This window comes from Pseudophryne corroboree, chromosome 3 (assembly GCF_028390025.1).
Source record: "Pseudophryne corroboree isolate aPseCor3 chromosome 3, aPseCor3.hap2, whole genome shotgun sequence".
NCBI lineage: Eukaryota > Metazoa > Chordata > Amphibia > Anura > Myobatrachidae > Pseudophryne > Pseudophryne corroboree.
Genome location: NC_086446.1, coordinates 278,921,453 through 278,941,583, shown reverse-complemented (window position 1 = coordinate 278,941,583; position 20,131 = coordinate 278,921,453). Strand labels below are relative to the sequence as shown.

At 48.4% G+C, this 20,131-nt stretch overlaps 1 protein-coding gene, 1 long non-coding RNA gene and 1 other non-coding gene across 4 annotated transcripts in view; 1 reads left to right on the top strand and 2 right to left on the bottom strand.

The window, feature by feature from the left end:
• DNAJC5 (DnaJ heat shock protein family (Hsp40) member C5) overlaps positions 1-4,532 on the bottom strand; it is a 90,349-nt gene extending 85,817 nt beyond the window's left edge. The window contains exon 1 of one of the 2 annotated variants that reach the window (XM_063959193.1): positions 4,046-4,532. The gene's annotated coding sequence lies outside the window, so the exon portion shown is untranslated. The remainder of the gene's footprint in view (positions 1-4,045) is intronic. The other variant, XM_063959192.1, reaches the window with a different exon arrangement.
• The window catches only part of LOC135055303 (uncharacterized), a 44,745-nt gene continuing 28,798 nt past the window's right edge, over positions 4,185-20,131 (top strand). Inside the window, exons 1-2 of the long non-coding RNA XR_010243712.1 lie at positions 4,185-4,264; positions 13,811-13,879. This is a non-coding gene — a long non-coding RNA (uncharacterized LOC135055303). The remainder of the gene's footprint in view (positions 4,265-13,810; positions 13,880-20,131) is intronic.
• On the bottom strand, positions 15,584-15,655 carry TRNAE-CUC (transfer RNA glutamic acid (anticodon CUC)). The gene has a single exon. It is a non-coding gene; the product is annotated as a tRNA-Glu (tRNA).

The window sequence follows — 20,131 nt, the reverse complement described above, 5'->3', positions numbered from 1 at the left end:
TCTTTTTAACCCTTTGAGCCTGAAAACTACAGGGGAGAGCCTGGGGAGCTGTCTTCCAGCTGCACTGTGAAGAGAAAATGGCGCCAGTGTGCTGAGGGAGATAGCCCCGCCCCTTTTTCGGCGGACTTCTCCCGCTCTTATAATCATAATGTGGCAGGGGTATTTTACACATATATAGCTTATTAGGCTATATTATGTGTGATTTGCCACTCTTAAGGTACTCTAATTGCTGCCCAGGGCGCCCCCCCCCCCCCCAGCGCCCTGCACCCATCAGTGACCGGAGTATGTGGTGTGCACAGGGAGCAATGGCGCACAGCTGCAGTGCTGTGCGCTACCTTAATGAAGACCGGAGTCTTCTGCCGCCGATTTCCTGGACGTTCTTCTTGCTTCTGGCTCTGCAAGGGGGACGGCGGCGCGGCTCCGGGACCGGACGACCGAGGCTGGGCCTGTGTTCGATCCCTCTGGAGCTAATGGTGTCCAGTAGCCTAAGAAGCCCAAGCTAGCTGCAAGCAGGTAGGTCCGCTTCTCTCCCCTAAGTCCCTCGTAGCAGTGAGTCTGTTGCCAGCAGATCTCACTAAAAATAAAAAACCTAAAATATACTTTCTTTTCTAGGAGCTCAGGAGAGCCCCTAGTGTGCATCCAGCTCAGCCGGGCACAAAATTCTAACCGAGGTCTGGAGGAGGGTTATAGAGGGAGGAGCCAGTGCACACCAGGTAGTCCTAAAGCTTTCTTTAGTTGTGCCCAGTCTCCTGCGGAGCCGCTATTCCCCATGGTCCTTACGGAGTTCCCAGCATCCACTAGGACGTCAGAGAAAAACAAGCAAACCAGTGCAACCTGTGTGTTTTCGGTTAAAACAGACCCATTTTTGGCTGAAAACGGGGCTGTTTTGGGGAATTTTGCTTCGCCTGCTTGAGGCAGGTGAAACAAATCCCAGATAAACTGGCATGAGATACAGTTTATCAGGAATAATTGAATAGCCCCCAGCTAGACAATTACCCGCGATCAATGATCAAGAGTAATTGAATATCTTCCCTATGGGATAAATTAACTAAGGTGGGAGGGTTTTTTTTTTTAGAACTGGTGATGTTGCCCATAGCAACCAGATTCTATTATCTTCTAGAAGCAGCTAGATAAATGTTAAGTTGAATCTGATTGGTTGCTATGAGCAGCATCACCAGTTCTAAAAATAAACCTCCCACCTTAGTAAATTTACCCCTATGTAAGACACTTCGAGGAGAGTCTAGAGTAGCTATGTGTGGGAGTTGGAGACTGAAGAAGGTAGACAGAAATTATAAAGGCAATGAAACATGAAGGTACAAAAAAATAAGTACATGGTCGGATGTTGGATTGGCAGTGAATATACTATGATGTGTAGCAGAACAAAATGGGACAAGGGGCAGATGGGTTGGATGATGGTGACAGAGAGGATAGAAGTGTACAATGAGATCATTGCAGCAGTAATTGTATACAAGTGTATGATTACAGGATGGAGAGGGTATATATGTACAGAGGCGTGGTGCAGATGGATTGGGGATGGAATGTCGGCGGCTAGGATCCCGGGGGTCAATATATAATGACACTGGGTTCCTGGCCATCAGAATGCCGGCAGCAGGGCGAGCGCTAGAAAGCCAATTGCGGTCTTGCTGCACTCGCCACAGGTACTACTCCCATATGTGAATAGCCCTGGTGCAGCCGTCAGCATTCTCGGCAGTTGGGATCCTGGCGTCGGTATTCTGACTGCCGGGATATTAACTACATCCCATGCAGAAATGTGTTTAAGATAAAGAAGCAAGGATGAATGAGCTGCTACTGAGCTATCAAACATCATAATAGGAAAATCAAGCATACCTATGTACACAATCTTGCAAACAGATTTATGTTCCTCAACCAATGTCTATGGCCTAGCAGAAATATTTCCCTCTATAAGTTGGGGGAGGGGCTACAGGAGGCCTGGGGGAAGAACTGCAGGTGCCCCAAGTGGTGCCAGGGGAGTGGCTGCAGGAGCCCAAAGCGACACCAGGGGAGTGGCTGCAGGAGCCCCAGGAGGGGCAAGGTAATGATAAAGTAACAATGACGTTACTGGGCCATCCAAACACTGAAACTAGAAAAACAAGCATTTCAATGACCACATTGATCTTTCAAGCAGGTCGACATTCCTCAACCAATATTTATGGTCTAGGAGAAATATTAATCTTGATTGTAAACACTAAGGGAACATCAATCAGAGCATACCGTGGTATAGAATTAAGGCAGTGGAGTACCTGCAGATGTCTATAGCAGTGGCAGTGGAGAGGATATACAAGTTTATGATAAAGTACAAGGATGATTGGGCTGTTAGTGAGTTATCAAAACAGTGAAACTGGAAAAGCAAGCATATCTGTGAAAACATTTCTCAAGGTACTTCTATTGCCTTACAGAAATAGTTACATTTATAGGATTGTAAGCTCTGGCGAACATAAACTAAAAGAATGCAATGACATGCAAGTAGCTATCAGCAATGTGACTGCAGGAGCAATATATGAGTCACTGAAACACCTCAGCGGGTTGCCTAAATCTGTTTTTTTTAAATACAAATTCTAACACCTACCATTTCCAGCAATAACACTGTTAGAATGAGAAGCATAGTGGGAAATAGGTAATGATCGTGAGCTATATAACAGAAAGAAGCCACTTTTAAGGTCCTGCTATGAAATAGATACTTGTTTCATAAATAAATGCACAAAACATATCTTCATACAAACGTCAAGCAAAATGTGTCACCAAAATGAATAGGATTATCAATGAAATCTGAAGATCAAATCAGCCATCTAATCTGTACAAGGAAATCTATGAGGTTTTACTGCAGATGCTAAAGAGCATTTTGCCAGCATCTGCACCATACATTGGAGGAAATGTATCAAATCTTCTAAAGAGTCATAAAGTGGTGGAGTTGCCCATAGCAACCAGTCTCTACCTATCACTTTATAGCATGTACTTGATAAATGCTAGCTAGAAACTGGTTGCTACGGCCAATTTCTCCACTCTTAGAAGGTGTGACGCATAGCCGTATGTCACCAAGTTTGCAAGAAGTGACATCGCATCCATTTCATATCACTTCCTGCAAAGTGACAAGTGGATGGGCCACAGCCACACACAGTATATGGACTGGAGGACCTATCTTAACCATTCTTGTATTAGGCACCATACATAGATAACACGGATGTCTGAATGGCTAATGAAGACTTTTTATCAACAATGAGATATAATCTTAACTACTTTGCAGTAACTGTCTAAAAGCTGCCTACCCTCACTAATTTTATCACCATCTGCAATGCTAGCAACAATGAGATTCCAGAGATAGATATATGGCAGTTTACAGGAAACACATAAAGTGTAACATTATGCAAGGATGTTCTAAATGGATACTATAAATATCCGTATAATCAAGTTTCACTTTCTGTCAGCTTGTGAGTGACCAGAGAGCCCACACTGACTATGGGATACTGGCGTCACCAACTTGATGGCATGTGTACGTCACAGCACCCATATACATTAACATGTCATTCATACATAGGCGACACACCTGCTCCCTGAGGACCCCTCTGTGCTGCATGAAGATTACTGTGTAAACTGGATGTGTGTGTGTGTGTGTATTATTTATATATATATATATATATATATATATATATATACACACACACATACACGCCATATGTAAGCGTGCTGCAGGCACAATATCGCATACATGCAGCATGTGTGGCCGGCTAGCAGCCCAGTGACACATATGTGCCGGTTGCAGCACTCAGACGCTGTTAATGGGAAAATGAGGGAATATAGGTAGTTGCTCCAGCTGTGTGATATTCTCCCGGAGGCTGCACAGGAGGCGGCAGATGACGGCCGGTGATGCGGGCACAGTGCACACACAGGCTACAGGCAGCTATGCAGCAGCAGTGCCGGTGATGTAAATCAATGAAGATTAGGGCTGAGTACTATATATAGCGGCGTCTATCCCCCTCTCTCCGCCCGCTCGCCCCCGGCCTCCCAGGCCGTGGCCAAGTAAACCCACCCTCGCCTGCCTGCACATCAGCCTCCCGGTGCTCTCACCTCTCCCCGGTCCCGCTCGGTTCGGCTCGATCACGTCTCCTCAGTCAGACGCAGAGGGGGCGGTGCGTGCGCGGGCCCGCCAGGGACGTCACATCGGTCCGCAGAAAGCGCGCCCCCGGAAGTGAGGGAATCCGGTGCCGCGCTCTGGGATGTTCCTCCCGGGGCTGAATGTGAATGATGGGTCAGTTCAGCTGTGTACATTCGGATATGTAGTTATATGTAGTTATAGCGCACGCACCGGCTGACTGACTTATGGATGAGGCTGTGTCTTGGGCACAGGAGGCAGAGGAAGGGACAAGGTTGATGGCTCAGGCAAGGCCTGGGTGTTAGGATTAGACAGGAGGGAGGGGTAGTATGGATGATGAGGTGAAGGGAATGGGGGAGGGGAATGAGATAGGTGAAGGAACTGATAACCTCAAATTAATGGAATGGGGCAGGTACATTGGGGAGAGTGGAGTGGTGCTGAGGCTGTTGGCGCAGGAGGAGAGGATGACGTGAGGCAGGGGACCGGCACGAGGGAGGAGTGGAATGAGGGATCAGGGAGGCAGTCAGGTAAATGGAGGCTGGCAGAGGAAGGAGGTAAAATATGAAACCTGGTGTAGGAGGAGAAAAGCAATGTAGGCAGATCATAAGTGGGGTGAGGAGAATGAGGCAGTAACAAGGACGAGATTACACAGGGAGCCGGGAAGGAAAAGAGTTGGATGACACAGGGAATGGGGTGTGGGGAGAGGGAAGTAAAATATTTTGAGCTAAGGGTAATGCTGGGTACACACTAGAGGCAATGTGCAAATAACACGGTACTTGTCCCAATTTTCATCATCCCCAGAACCAACAATATACTGTGTACATACTGTGCAATCCTTCAATCAATCGAACAAACGATATATCATGCATCGTTTGATCGTTAACATATATATATATATATATATATCAGTGGCGTGCGGTGAGGTCAGAGGCTGGTGAGGCACTACAGCCATAATGTCCGCCGAATCCTGCCGATGACCCCTACCACCGCCGAGCCAATGCCCGCTACTGCCTCTGAGCCGATGCCTGCTGCCACCGCCAATGGCTTACAAACTTGCCCACCATCAACTGACCCAGCTCTCCGCCACTAATTTGCATCTCAATCCGATGCCCGCTGCCTGCCTGCTCATCATACTTGTGATATATTGTACATTTTTTTTTTTTTTTACATATTTTATTATAGAACTGTATATGCAATACACAAAGATCATGAACGTATCAGATCAAAAACATAGTCAGACAAAAATATACTGTTGGATAATAACATGTCGAAGATGACGTGGCAATTATAGTAAAAGTGAGTGATTACACACAGTCAAAGGAGATTAATGAACAGTACAACCTATAGACATCAGTGTACATACAACAATATTATTTCTAGAAAGGAGGGCGGCCTAGTGTCAAGGTCTCTATATTATACCAGGAAGTAAAGCATATTGCAGCACGGAGAGAGAATCCCTCCTACTTAAGGAGAAAGTATGTATAAATGGCAACCATATACTGAAGAATCTCTCAGCGCAGCTCTCCTTATTAATAGAGGTTTCCAACCAGTCCATATGAAATAAGTGTTCTATCCTAGGCATAAGTAGGGCCAAAGACAGAGTGCCCGAGGAAACCCACTGTGACAGAATCGTTTTCTTAGCAGCTGCTGCGATTTTAGCCAGTAACAATTTCACACCTTTGGATAATATTGTACATTTTTATAGAAAAAAAATAAAAATTAGTGTTTGGGAAGGGAGTGGGAGCAGTGGCGTAACTAGAAATGTTTCTCCCCCAAGCCAAAAAAATCTTCAGCGCCCCCCCCCCCCCCATGCCCCATAATTGGGAGCAAGAAAGGGATAAATATGCGCGCGCCAAAGGCGCGCGCAAAAAAAGGGGCGTGGTTTCGTTGGGATGGGCGTGGTTTCTCATAAAGGGGCGTGGCATTGCAGGAAAAGACTACCTTATATCCCAGTTTTGCAACCTGCACGCCCAGACGTTAGCCACCACAGGAAAGAAAAATAATCCTGATTCATGCCCCTTACATTATTTGTCATTTTTCCTCCTTATAGTAATGCCCAGTATACATTATTCCACATACTGCAATGGCCCTTAGACATTATGCCACACACAATAATGCACATGACACAATATGCACACACCGTAATGCCCCAGACATATTATGCCACACACTGTAATGCCTGTGACACATTATGACAGGAATCGCAATGCCCGTTATACATTATGCTACACACTGCAATGCCCCTGATACATTATAGCACATACAATGCCTGTGACACATTATGACACACACCGCAATGTCCGTGATACATTATGCCACACACTGCAATGCCCGATACATTATAGCACATACAATGCCTGTGACACATTATGCCACACACTGCAATGACCTTGAGACATTATACCACAATGCCCGTGATATAGTATACCATACACCGTAATGCCTGGGACACATACCGCAATGCCCTGCCCGTTATACCCTATGCCACACACCGCAATGCCCGTTATGTATTATGCCACACTGCAATGACCCTGAGACATTATACCACATATCACAATGCCCGCGATATAGTATACCATACACCGTAATGCCTGTGACACATTATGACACACACCGCAATGTCCGTGATACATTATGCCACACACCGTAATGCCCATTACACATTAAGTCCTACAGTAAGGCTTCTAATTACTTTTCAATTACCTGCTCGTTGTCAGGGGTTTCATGCACTGGGTGTCATGCTCGTTGCCAGGGGTTTCATGCTCTTGGTTCCATGCACGGTGCCAGGGGTTTTCATGCTCAGGGTGTCATGCTCGTTGCCAGGGGTTTCATGCACTGGGTGTCATGCTCGTTGCCAGGTGTTTCATGCACTGGGTGTCATGCTCGTTGTCAGGTGTTTCATGCACTGGGTGTCATGCTCGTTGCTAGGAGGTAGTCCTTGTTGCTAGGGCTGTGCTCCCAGTGCCACATATGTCCCCAGTGCCAGATATTCCCCCCCAGTGCCACATATGCCCCCAGTGCCATATATTCCCCCCCAGTGCCACATATGCCCCCAGTGCCGGATATTCCCCCCCAGTGCCACATATGCCCCCAGTGCCAGATATTCCCCCCCAGTGCCAGATATTCCCCCCCGTGCCATATATGCCCCCAGTGCCATATATTCCCCACCAGTGCCAGATATGCCCCCAGTGCCAGTATCCCCCCCCAGTGCCATATATGCCCCCAGTGCCAGATATCCCCCCCCCCAGTGCCAGATATTCCCCCAGTGCCAGATATTCCCCCCCAGTGCCATATATGCCCCCAGTGCCAGATATCCCCCCCAGTGCCAGATATTCCCCCAGTGCCAGATATTCCCCCCCAGTGCCATATATGCCCCCAGTGCCAGATATCCCCCCCCAGTGCCAGATATTCCCCCCCAGTGCCAGATACCCCCCCCCCCTGCCATATATGCCCCAGTGCCAGATATTCCCCCCCCCCCCCCCAGTGCCAGATATTCCCCCAGTGCCAGATATTCCCCCCCGGTGCCATATATGCCCCCAGTGCCAGATATCCCCCCCCAGTGCCATATATGCCCCCAGTGCCAGATATTCCCCCCCCCTGTGCCAGATATTCCCCCCCAGTGCCAGATATACCCCAGTGCCAGATAATCCCCCCCCCAGTGCCATATATGCCCCCAGTGCCAGATATCCCCCCCCCCAGTGCCAGATATTCCCCCAGTGCCAGATATTTCCCCCCCCCCAGTGCCATATATGCCCCCAGTGCCAGATTCCCCCCCCCAGTGCCAGATAATGCCCGCCGCCGCTGCTGCCGCTTGTTGGAGGGACACGGAGGGCACAGCGTCTCCTGTGTCCCTCCTGCATCATCTCCGGCGGCCGCGGGTCTAATAGGGGGAAGTGCCGGTTCGTGAGCCAATTAGTGCTCACGGACGGCACTTCCCCCTATTAGACCCGCGGCCGCCGGAGATGATGCAGGAGGGACACAGGAGACGCACACGCTGTGCCCTCCGTGTCCCTCCAACAAGTGGCGGAGGGAAGTAGAAAGCAGACTGACATGCGGACGCTCGTCCGCATGTCAGTCTGCTGTAAATCAGTGGCGCCCCCGCAGCCCCTCGCCCCCAAGCCACCGCGAGGACTGCGGGGGCAGTAGTTACGCCACTGAGTGGGAGGAAGACATGAATGCAATTTTGTTGTCCAGGGCTTCCATTAACTTAATGGAGAAGGGTCTGAATGGGTTAAAAAATGTAAAAAAAAAATGCGTGAGGTCCCCCTTCCTAAGTATAACCAGCCTCGGGCTCTTTGAGCCGGTCCTGGTTGTTTAAATACTGGAAAAAAATTGGACAGGGGTTCCCCGTATTTAGACAACCAGCACCGGGCTCTTAGACCGGTCCTGGTTCCAAAAATACGGGGGACAAAAGATGTAGGGGTCCCCCGTATTTTTAAAACTAGCACCGGGCTCCACTAGCCAGGGACATAATGCCACAGCCGGGGGACACATTTATGTAGGTCCCTGCGGCCGTGGCATTACCCCCCCAACTAGTCACCCCTGGCCGGGGTTCCCTGGAGGAGTGGGGACCCCTTAAATCAAGAGGTGTCCCCCCCCCCTCCAGGCACCCAAGGGCCAGGGGTGAAGCCCGAGGCTGTCCCCAGCACCCCTGGGCGGTGGGTGCCGGGCTGATAGCCATAAGTGTGTATAAAAAAAGAATATTGTTTTTTGTTGTGGAACTACAAGGCCCAGCAAGCCTCCCCCGCTTGCTGGTACTTGGAGAACCTCAAGTACCAGCATGCGGGAAATAACGGGCCCGCTGGTACCTGAAATTCTACAACAACAAAAAATACCCAAATAAAAACACAACACACACACCGTGAAAGTAAAAATTTATTCAAACACACACACTCACACATACTTACCTACATCCCACGCCGGTCACGTCCACTTGTCTATGTAGAATCCAATAGGTGGTTCCTGTAAAAATGAGAGAGAGATTACTTACCTACATCCCACGCCGGTCACGTCCACTTGTCCATGTAGAATCCAATCGGTGGTTCCTGTAAAAATGAGAGAGATTACTTACCTACATCCCACACCGGTCACGTCCACTTGTCCAGTAGAATCCAATAGGGCCGATACCTGTAAAAATGAAAATTATACTTACAAACAAAGTAATCCACAGGAGGAGAGAGAGAGAGAAATAGAGAGAAATGAATGAATATTATGCACTCGCTGACGCGGGAAGACGTTAGCACAGACGGGAGAGTGCTGCTGCTAGCTGGGATGATGGAGCAGGCGCCCCCGAGAGTTGTGAGCCTAGTAGCTATACCCCTAGTAGCTTTGCCCCCTGTAGCAGTGCCCCGAGTAGTTGTGACCCCTGTAGTTGTGCCCCCAGTCGCTGTGCCCCTTGTAGCTGTGCCCCCTGTAGCATTGCCCCTTGTGGCTGTGCCCCCAGTAGTTGTGACCCCTGTAGCTATGCCCATTGTAGCAGTGCCCTGAGTTGTTGTGCCCCCAGTCACTGTGGCCCCTGTAGCTTTGCCCCCAGTAGTTGTGACCAAAGTCGCTGTGCCCCTTGTAGCTTTGCCCCCAATAGCTGTGCCCCCTAGCTGTGCCCCGAGTAGTTGTGCCCCCTGTCGCTGTGCCCCAAGTAGCTGTGACCCCAGTCGCTGTGCACCCTGTAGCTTTGCCCCCAGTAGCTGTGACCCCAGTCGCTGTGCCCCTTGTAGCTTTGCCCCCAATAGCTGTGCCCCCTAGCTGTGCCCGAGTAGTTGTGCCCCCTGTCGCTGTGCCCCCAGTCGCTGTGCCCCCTGTAGCTTTGCCCCCAGTAGCTGTGACCCCTGTAATTGTGCCCCCAGTTGCTGTGCCCCTTGTAGTTGTGCCTCCCAGTTGCTGTGCCCCTTGTAGTTGTGCCTTTTGCTGTGCCCCTTATAGTTGTGCCCCTGTTGCTGTGCCCCTTGTTGTTGTGCCCCCCAGTTGCTGTGCCCCTTATAGTTGTGCCCCTTGTTGTTGTGCCTCTTGTAGTTGTGCCCCCCAGTTGCTGTGCCCCTTGTAGTTGTGCCCCTTTTGCTGTGCCCCTTATAGTTGTACCCCTGTTGCTGTGCCCCTTGTTGTTGTGCCCCTTATAGTTGTGCCCCAGTTGCTTTGCCCCTTGTAGTTGTGCCCCTTATAGTTGTGCCAGTTGCTGTGCCCCTTATAGTTGTGCCCCCCAGTTGCTGTGCCCCTTGTTGTTGTGCTCCTGTTGCTCTGCCCCCAACACAAACACATAAAAAAAACACACACACACACATACTGCTCCTGCAGCGCTGTCCTCCGTCTCCGTCCGCCGGCTCGTCTCTGCTGTACTATGGGAGAGACGTCATGACTCATGACGTCTCTCCCATAGTAGCGCCGCTCAGACACCAGGGGTCAATTATGACCTCTGGTGTCAGTCAGCGGCGCCGGCTGCAGCGGGCGCCCACACAGCCCACGGCGCCTGCTGCAGCCGGGAAGGGGGCTCGCTAGTGATTGGACAGCGGATCCAGCACTGGATCCGCTGGGCCAATCACATCTGGGGCACTGACAGGGGCGTGCATTCATCGGGGCTGAATGCACGCCCCTGTCATTGCGGCACCAGTATAGGTGCCGCTTCCCCATTCATTTTCAATTGGCTTTCACAGCCCATTGCTGCACCCCGCCCCCCGCTGCCCGGACTTTTAGTGTTAGCAGCGGGAGGCACCTCTCCCGCTGCCTCCCAGCTGTCCCTCACAAGCAGCCACAGTGGGGAAGAATTATTAAAATAATAAAAAAAATATATTTATAACAGACTGTGTTATAAATATCTTCTTTTTATTATTTTAATCATTATGACAGGGGAGGCACTGCCTCCCCTGACTGCACGTCCCTGATATATATATATATATATATATATATATATATACCAGTGACGTGGCGAGGTGAGGCAGAGCCTTTCCTGTTATACTAACGTTTGCGCCAGAGTTTTAACTGTATGATGTATATGAAAAATACAAAGAATATGTTAGAATATCTTCTTGGTATTACTGTAATCATTTTTATAGTCAAAACTCTGGAGCAAAAAGTCTATGGGCCTAATTCAGAGTTGATCGCAGCAGCAAATTTGTTAGCAGTTGGGCAAAAGCATGTGCACTGCAGGGGGCGGCAGATATAACATGTGCAGAGAGAGTTAAGGGCCCTACACATTGAGCGATCCGCCGGCGAGCTGCCCGACGGATACGGGCGACCTGGTGGCTGGGGGGCAGTGACGGGGGGAGTGAAGTTTCTTCACTCCCCCCATCACCCGGCTCCATAGAAGTGCAGGCATATATATATGGACAAGATCGTCCATATTGGCCTGCATGCACAGGCGACGGGGCACCAGCGATGAACGAGCACGGGGCCACGCATCGTTCACCGCTGGTGACTCCACAGATATGAGCGGTATCTCGTTCATTAATGAACGAGATCGTTCATATCTTTGAGTATTATCGCCCAGTGTGTAGGGCCTATTAGATTTGGGTGGGGTGTGATCAAACTAAAAATCTTAATTGCAGTGTAAAAATAAAGCAGCCAGTATTTACCCTGCACAGAAACAAAATAACCCACCCAAATCTAACTCTTTCTGCACATGTTAGATCTGCCTCCCCTGCAGTGCACATGGTTTTGCCTAACTTCTAACAGATTTGCTGCTGTGATCAACTCTGAAGTACCCCCTATGTGATAAACTGCAGCGAGCGGTCGGGTCGGGCCGGCGCATGCCAGACAGCCGTCGTTTCCTAGCAATCGCCTCTGAGGCAGAATCGGTCGCTGTGTGGGAGAGGGCTGGACGGCGGCGTTAAGCCGCCGTTTAGGGGGACGCGGTCCTGCAAACGCAGGCGTGGCCGGACCGTTGGGGGGGCGGGCCACGGCGGCTGCGTGATGTCCCACGCAGCCGCTGCGGGCCGGGGAGCGACGAGTAGCTCCCGGCCAGCACGCTAAAGCTGCGCTGGCCGGGAGCTACTCCAGACCCCCTATATCCGGCATTTTCCGCACTTCTCTGATCAAAAATCACCAAATTACTAGGAGTTTATACTGCTACACCTGTGTATAATGCCCACATGCACCCTTTTGGCTCATATATTGTGTGTAAAGCTGGCTCTGGTGCTAGCCAGTGCCTCCTGAGCCATTTTCCTCATTGCACATCCCTGATATATATATTTGTAATACAATCCGGCAATCTGTTTTATATGTGCAGCGATCCTGCGTGCCCTTGTTGCTGATTGATAAAGTCCAAATGCTGCTTGCTGCAGTCATGATACACGGCACTGCAGGATTTTCAGACAAATAAATATATTGTAACAATGTATGTATTACACACTAGATGATGTGGATATGTCATTCCAGTTCAGCTCAAAACGATAAATCGTAAAAATCGTACAATATATTGTCTAGTGTGTACCCAGCTTTAAGGGAATTATGCAGGTAAAATGCAAAGGACAAGGGAATAGGCAGGTAAAGCCTATTAAGGTAATATACAGACAAACTATATAAGAGAGCGCAAAAAATCATACCATGCATAAAACAATTTATTAAAACATTAAAAATGGTGTCCAAGCAACTTTGTTGCACTGCATGAATAGAACCACATAACAACCTACTACTGACAGACACTAAAAGAGCAACACTGTAGTTTGCTGACGATCACTACAGTCCCAATCTGGATGTAAATGTAATGTCCAGATATACCTGTGTATCAATGAAATACCGAGTCCCAGAATATGTGCACACTCAGATATCCATAATAGATGTCAATGGAGAGCGGGATGAACAGATTTCCCTGTTTAAATGTGCTCCTCTCAATGATGAATATGAACGTGCTTAATGATAAATGAAATATCCAGCTGGAGGGGTATTTGAACAACCTCCTGGCCTGTGTGCTACTTCACCGCTCCCCCCCACACGCCAATGAGGAATGAAGCTCACCACAAGTGAATTGATGTTTCTGCCAAGCCCTATGGCACAAGGACGCTGCGGCAGTGCGGGAGCGGCGCCGTGGAGATGATGGTCAGTCCCGGGGAGGGCAAACGCAGCCACCAGCGGCGTTGAGATCAACGATGCAGCTGGCACGTTAGTGTCGTGGAGAGTCAGGATAGTTGGTAACGTGGCTCAAACCCTTTTTGACGCGTTTCTCCGACAAGCGGGTAGTCGGTTTCCTCAGAAAGCTTATTAAGGGGATGTATGCTGATAAAGTATAGAGTGAATTGAAGAAAGATGGAAGGGTGAAGACAATCAGGTGGAAATAATAGAAAGTTAGGCTGGGTACACACAACTAGACTGTGTGTACCCAGCCTGTCATCATTGCCAATGGAACCCGGCATGCGGCAAGTGCATACACACGTACCGATGCTGGGTCCGGCGGATGTCATCTGCTGCAGGGACAACAGGGTATGTCGCTAGCGACCCGCAGGAGCGCACATATCATGGGTACACAAAAGACGATGTGCCCGATATGTCGCTCTGATCCATGAAATTGGGCAACATATTGTCTAGTGTGTACCTAGTTTAAGATTTATATTGCTGTAGTTACATGATGACTGCAAGCATGGTGCGGCCCTCTATCCCATATGAGGTCTGTGTGACTCCCCATTGTCGCACATGTTCTCTTTTTTTTTTGTGTCTGTACGTTTGTGAACAATTAGAGGTCATATTCAATTGGGCACATAAAATATTTTTTCCCTACAGCTCGAGAAAATTCGGCCAGCTGCAGGGTTTTTTTCCGCAATTCCGTTGGCTGCGGGAATTTTAACAAAGGTAATTTTTATAGAATTTACAGCAGATTTTTTTTTTTGCAGCCCAAGAGCAGGTGTGAAGTAGGGAAAAATTGTTATTTTAAGTTAAAAATGTTGGCACTTGGTTCAGGAGCCCTGGGGCACCCCCCTAATAATGAATTAGTCAACTGGAAGATTTCAGTTAGCTTAATTGTGCCAATAACATGTCATTCTGAAAATTGCAGAATAATGGGTTAAAATATGTGTGAGGGTTGTATGGATGGGACATGTGCTTTTTAGATTGCTGGTGGGAGTAGGTACGCACTATACAGTTATCTGGCAGATTATCTTCCAGATTTAGCTGGTTGGAATGAAAATATAGTAATTGATGAGAGCAAATGGCAATCGACCATTTGCTCCCAAATGCCAGAAAACGGATAAAGCAGACAAAAATGGTAATTCGGACAAATTGGTTAAATCAAACTGATTTCACCAGTTTGAACAACCATTTTTGTCTGTTTTCCAGTGTTTGGGAGCAAATGATCGGACTGTCATTTGCTGCCATGCATTACCAGATTTTTGTTCCAGCCAGAAAGATTGGACAGATAATCTTGAAGTGTGTAGGCCAGTGGTTCCCAAACTGTGTGCGTAGGCACCCTGGGTTGCCACGAGGCTCTTGTGGGGGTGCCCCAGGTTTGTGGTCCAGGACCAAATCAAATAATTTTTGGTCAAAATGATAGGCAAAACCAGTGCTAGTGACTGACAATCATAAAACATGTGGGCAAGCAGAAGTGCACCTGTACACCACCACATAACTGAACAGTTAATCATAATTTACTTCATTTACATTTTTTTTTTACCAATTTTTTTTTACAAATGGATCAATCATTTTTTTACATTTATTTTTTCATCATAGGGGTGCCGTGAAAAAAATGCTAGTTCACTAAGGTGCCGTGATTCAAGAAAGTTTGGGAACCACTGGTGTAGGCACCTTAACTGGTGTTTTTTTAAAGTGGCTCCAAATGGCTCAGAAATACATTTGCGGACATTATTATGCGCCCTAAATTTGACTACAGCATGTATCTTAATTAACAAAAACCTTGCTTTCTGTACATTTTTTCCACTGCTATTAAAAATGCATAAATCAGCCATTTGAAACATTTTAAAAGTGTAAAATATTTTTGTATGGGACAGTAATAGGTATCTATCCTGTTAACCAATACTTATTTGAAGTTCTATTAGGGTACAGATTTTCACTTTTTTTTTATTTTTATTTATGTGGATTTTTGAAGAAAAAAAATAATAGCTCCCAGTTTTTTTTCAGTCGAATAGAATGCACATTGCCACAGTATTTAAACATTTATCGTAATAGCGTTTTACACCAAGCTATGGTAAATGGAATATGCCACTAGGTGTTGCGTTAAAAAAAAGGCAAGTCTAAAACTACATTTGCTTGGAAACATGTCTAAGAGTAGGATTATGTAACTAAGGATTTGTAACTGCTATATCCCAATTGTAAAGTGCAACAGAATATGTTGGTGCTATATAAATAAATGTTAACAATTAAATGAGGGCTTAAACGTATTTCTATAGTGAAGATCTGTAATCACGAGTATATAATGCTAAAAGATGTCAGGGCATTGTACAAGGTTAGTTTACATTGAAGCTAACTTGCCATAACTATGATTTATATTTATTGTTAGTAAACTATGTGTAATTATTAATACTGCAAAAAAATAAAAATACTTTCCCTGACCGGGAATCGAACCCGGGCCGCGGCGGTGAGAGCGCCGAATCCTAACCACTAGACCACCAGGGAAGCTGCTTTCTGTGTGTGATTTTTAGACTTAAGTTCCACAGCGCCCTCTGTTGGTGTCAGAAATGAATACATCGTCAGTGATTTTTTTTCGTGTGTATAAAATAAGCACTTCCCATCTGAGTTAAAAAAGCATATGCTAGATGAACAATGTTTTATTTATATATATATATATATATATATTTCTCTGACGTCCTAGTGGATGCTGGAAACTCCGTAAGGACCATGGGGAATAGCGGCTCCGCAGGAGACTGGGCACAACTAAAGAAAGCTTTAGGACTACCTGGTGTGCACTGGCTCCTCCCACTATGACCCTCCTCCAGACCTCAGTTGGAATCTTGTGCCCGGCTGAGCTGGATGCACACTAGGGGCTCTCCTGAGCTCCTAGAAAAGAAAGTATATTTTAGGTTTTTTATTTTCAGTGAGATCTGCTGGCAACAGACTCACTGCTACGAGGGACTAAGGGCAGAAGAAGCGAACCTACCTGATTGGAGCTAGTTTGGGCTTCTTAGGCTACTGGACACCATTAGCTCCAGAGGAATCGAACACAGGACCCGACCTCGATCGTTCGGTCCCGAAGCCGCGCCGCCGTCCCCCTTACAGAGCCAGAAGCATGAAGATGGTCCTGAAAATCGGCGGCAGAAGACTTCGGTCTTCAACAAGGTAGCGCACAGCACTGCAGCTGTGCGCCATTGCTCCTCATGCACACCTCACACTCCGGTCACTGATGGGTGCAGGGCGCTGGGGGGGCGCCCTGAGCAGCAATATTAACACCTTGTCTGGCAAAATAAGCACAATATATAGTCCTAGAGGCTATATATGTGTAAAATACCCCTGCCAGGATCCATAAAAAAGCGGGAGAAAAGTCAGCCGAAAAAGGGGCGGGGCTATCTCCCTCAGCACACTGGTGCCATTTTCTCTTCACAGTGCAGCTGGAAGACAGCTCCCCAGGCTCTCCCCTGTAGTTTTCAGGCTCAAAGGGTTAAAAAGAGAGGGGGGGCACTAAATTTAGGCGCAAATCTGTGTATTATAGCAGCTATAAGGGAAAAATCACTGTGGGTAGTGTGAATCCCTGCATTATATAGCGCTCTGGTGTGTGCTGGCATACTCTCTCTCTGTCTCCCCAAAGGACTTTGTGGGGTCCTGTCCTCAGTCAGAGCATTCCCTGTGTGTGTGCGGTGTGTCGGTACGGCTGTGTCGACATGGTTGATGAGGAGGCTTATGTGGAGGCGGAGCAGATGCCGATAAATGTGATGTCGCCCCCTGTGGGGCCGACACCAGAGTGGATGGATAGGTGGAAGGTATTAACCGACAGTGTCAACTCCTTACATAAAAGGCTGGATGACGTAACAGCTGTGGGACAGCCGGCTTCTCAACCCGCGCCTGCCCAGGCATCTCAAAGGCCATCAGGGGCTCAAAAACGCCCGCTACCTCAGATGGCTGACACAGATGTCGACACAGAGTCTGACTCCAGTGTCGACGAGGTTGAGACATATACACAATCCACTAGGAACATCCGTTGCATGATCTCGGCAATGAAAAATGTGTTACACATTTCTGACATTAACCCGGGTACCAAAAGGGGTTTTATGTTGGGGAGAAAAAGCAGACAGTGTTTTGTTCCCCCATCAGATGAGTGAATGAAGTGTGTGAAGAAGCGTGGGTTCCCCCGATAAGAAACTAGTAATTTCTAAAAAGTTACTGATGGCGTACCCTTTCCCGCCAGAGGATAGGTCACGTTGGGAGATATCCCCTAGGGTGGATAAGGCGCTCACACGTTTGTCAAAAAAGGTGACACTGCCGTCTTAGAATACGGCCACTTTGAAGGAGCCTGCTGATAAAAAGCAGGAGGCTATCCTGAAGTCTGTATATACACACTCAGGTACTATACTGAGACCTGCAATTGCCTCAGCATGGATAGTGCTGCTGCAGCGTGGTCTATTACCCTGTTAGGACAGGGATACTATTTGCTAACCATAGAGCATATTAAAGACGTCGTCTTATATATGAGGGATGCACAGAGGGATATTTGCCGGCTGGCATCCAGAATTAATGCAATGTCCATTCTGCCAGGAGGGTATTAGGGACCCGGCAGTGGACAGGCGATGCTGACTTTAGAAGGCACATGAAGATTCTGCCTTATAAGGGTGAGGAATTGTTTGGGGATGGTCTCTGGGACCTCATATCCACAGCAACAGCTGGGAAGGAAAAAATTTACCTCAAGTTTCCTCACAGCCTAAGAAAGCATCGTATTATAAGGTACAGTCCTTTCGGCTTCAGAAAAGCAAGCGGGTCAAAGGCGCTTCCTTTCTGCACAGAGACAAGGGAAGAGGGAAAAAGCTGCACCAGACAGCCAGTTCCCAGGATCAAAAATCTTCCCCCGCTTCCTCTGAGTCCACCGCATGACGCTGGGGCTCCACAGGTGGAGCCAGGTGCGGTGGGGGCGAGTCTCGGGAACTTCAGCGACCAGTGGGCTCGCTCACAGGTGGATCCCTGGGTTCTGCAAGTAGTATCACAGGGATACAAGCTGGAGTTCGAGGCGACTCCCCCTCGCCGTTACCTCAAATCAGCCTTGCCTGCTGCCCTCGAGGAGAGGTAGTACTGGCGGCAATTCACAAGCTGTACTTCCAGCAGGTGATAATCAAGGTACCCCTCCTTCAACAAAGCCGGGGTTAATAAAATTCCACAATGTTGGTGGTACCGAAACCAGACGGTTCGGTGAGACCCATTCTAAAATTGAAATCCTTGAACACTTATATACGAAGGTTCAAGTTCAAAATGGAATCGCTCAGGGCGGTTATTGCAAGCCTGGACGAAGGGGATTACATGGTATCACTGGACATCAAGGATGCTTACCTGCATGTCCCTATTTACCCTCCTCACCAGGAGTACCTCAAAATTGTGGTACAGGACTGTCATTACCAATTCTAGACGTTGCCGTTGGTCTGTCCCCAGCACCGAGGGTATTTACCAAGGTAATGGCCGAAATGATGATACTCCTTCAAAAAAAGGGAGTTCTAATTATCCCGTACTTGGACGATCTCCTTATAAAGGCGAGGTCCAGGGAGCAGTTGTTCGTCGGAGTAGCACTATCTCGGGAAGTGCTACAACAGCACGGCTGGATTCTGAATAGTCCAAAGTCGCAGCTGGTTCCTACGACGCGTCTACTGTTCCTGGGTATGGTTCTGGACACAGAACAGGAAAAAGGGTTTCTCCCGGAGGAGAAGGCCAAGGAGTTGTCATCTCTAGTCAGAGACCTCCTAATACAAATACAGGTGTCGGTGCATCAATGCACGCGAGTCCTGGGAAAGATGGTAGCTTCTTACGAAGAAATTCCATTCGGCAGGTTCCATGCAAGGATCTTTCAGTGGGATCTGTTGGACAAGTGGTCCGGGTCGCATCTTCAGATGCATCGGCTGATAACCCTGTCCCCAAGGGCCAGGGTGTCGCTGTTGTGGTGGCTGCAGAGTGCTCATCTTCTAGAGGGCCGCAGATTCGGCATACAGGACTGGGTCCTGGTGACCACGGATGCCAGCCTTCGAGGCTGGGGGAGCAGTCACACAGGGAAGAAACTTCCAAGGACTATGGTCAAGTCAGGAGACTTCCCTACACATAAATATTCTGGGACTAAGGGCCATTCACAATGCCCTAAGTCAGGCTAGACCCCTGCTTCAACACCAGCCGGTGCTTATCCAGTCAGACAACATCACGGCGGTCGCCCATGTAAACCAGCAGGGCGGCACAAGAAGCAGGATGGTGATGGCAGAAGCCACAAGGATTTTCCGATGGGCGGAAAATCATGGGTTAGCACTGTCAGCAGTGTTCATTCCCGGAGTGGACAACTGGGAAGCAGTTCTCAGCAGGCACGACCTCCACCCGGGAGAGTGGGGACTTCATCCAGAAGTCTTCAAAATGATTGTACACCATTGGGAAAGGCCACAGGTGGACATGATGGTGTCCCGCCTCAACAAAAAGCTAAAAAAATATTGCGCCAGGTCAAGGGACCCTCAGGCGATAGCTGTGGACGCTCTGGGTGTACCAGTCGGTGTATGTGTTCCTTCCTTTGCCTCTCATACCCAAGGTACTGAGAATACTAAGACGGAGAGGAGTGAGAACTATACTCGTGGTTCCGGAGTGGCCAAGAAGAGCTTGGTACCCAGAACTTCAAGAAATGATCTCAGAGTACCCATGGCCTCTGCCGTTCAGACAGGACCTGCTGCAGCAGGGGCCCTGCCTGTTCCTAGACTTACCACGGCTGTGTTTGACGGCAGGGCGGTTGAACACCGGATCCTAAAGGAAAAAGGCATTCCGGAGGAAGTCATTCCTACGCTGATTGAGGCTAGGAAAGATGTGATCGAAAAAACACTGCATATGGCAAAAATATGTTGCTTGGTGTGCGGCCAGGAAGGCCCTAATGGAGGAATTTCAACTGGGTCGATTTCTGCAATTCCTACAGTCAGGAGTGACTACGGGCCTAAA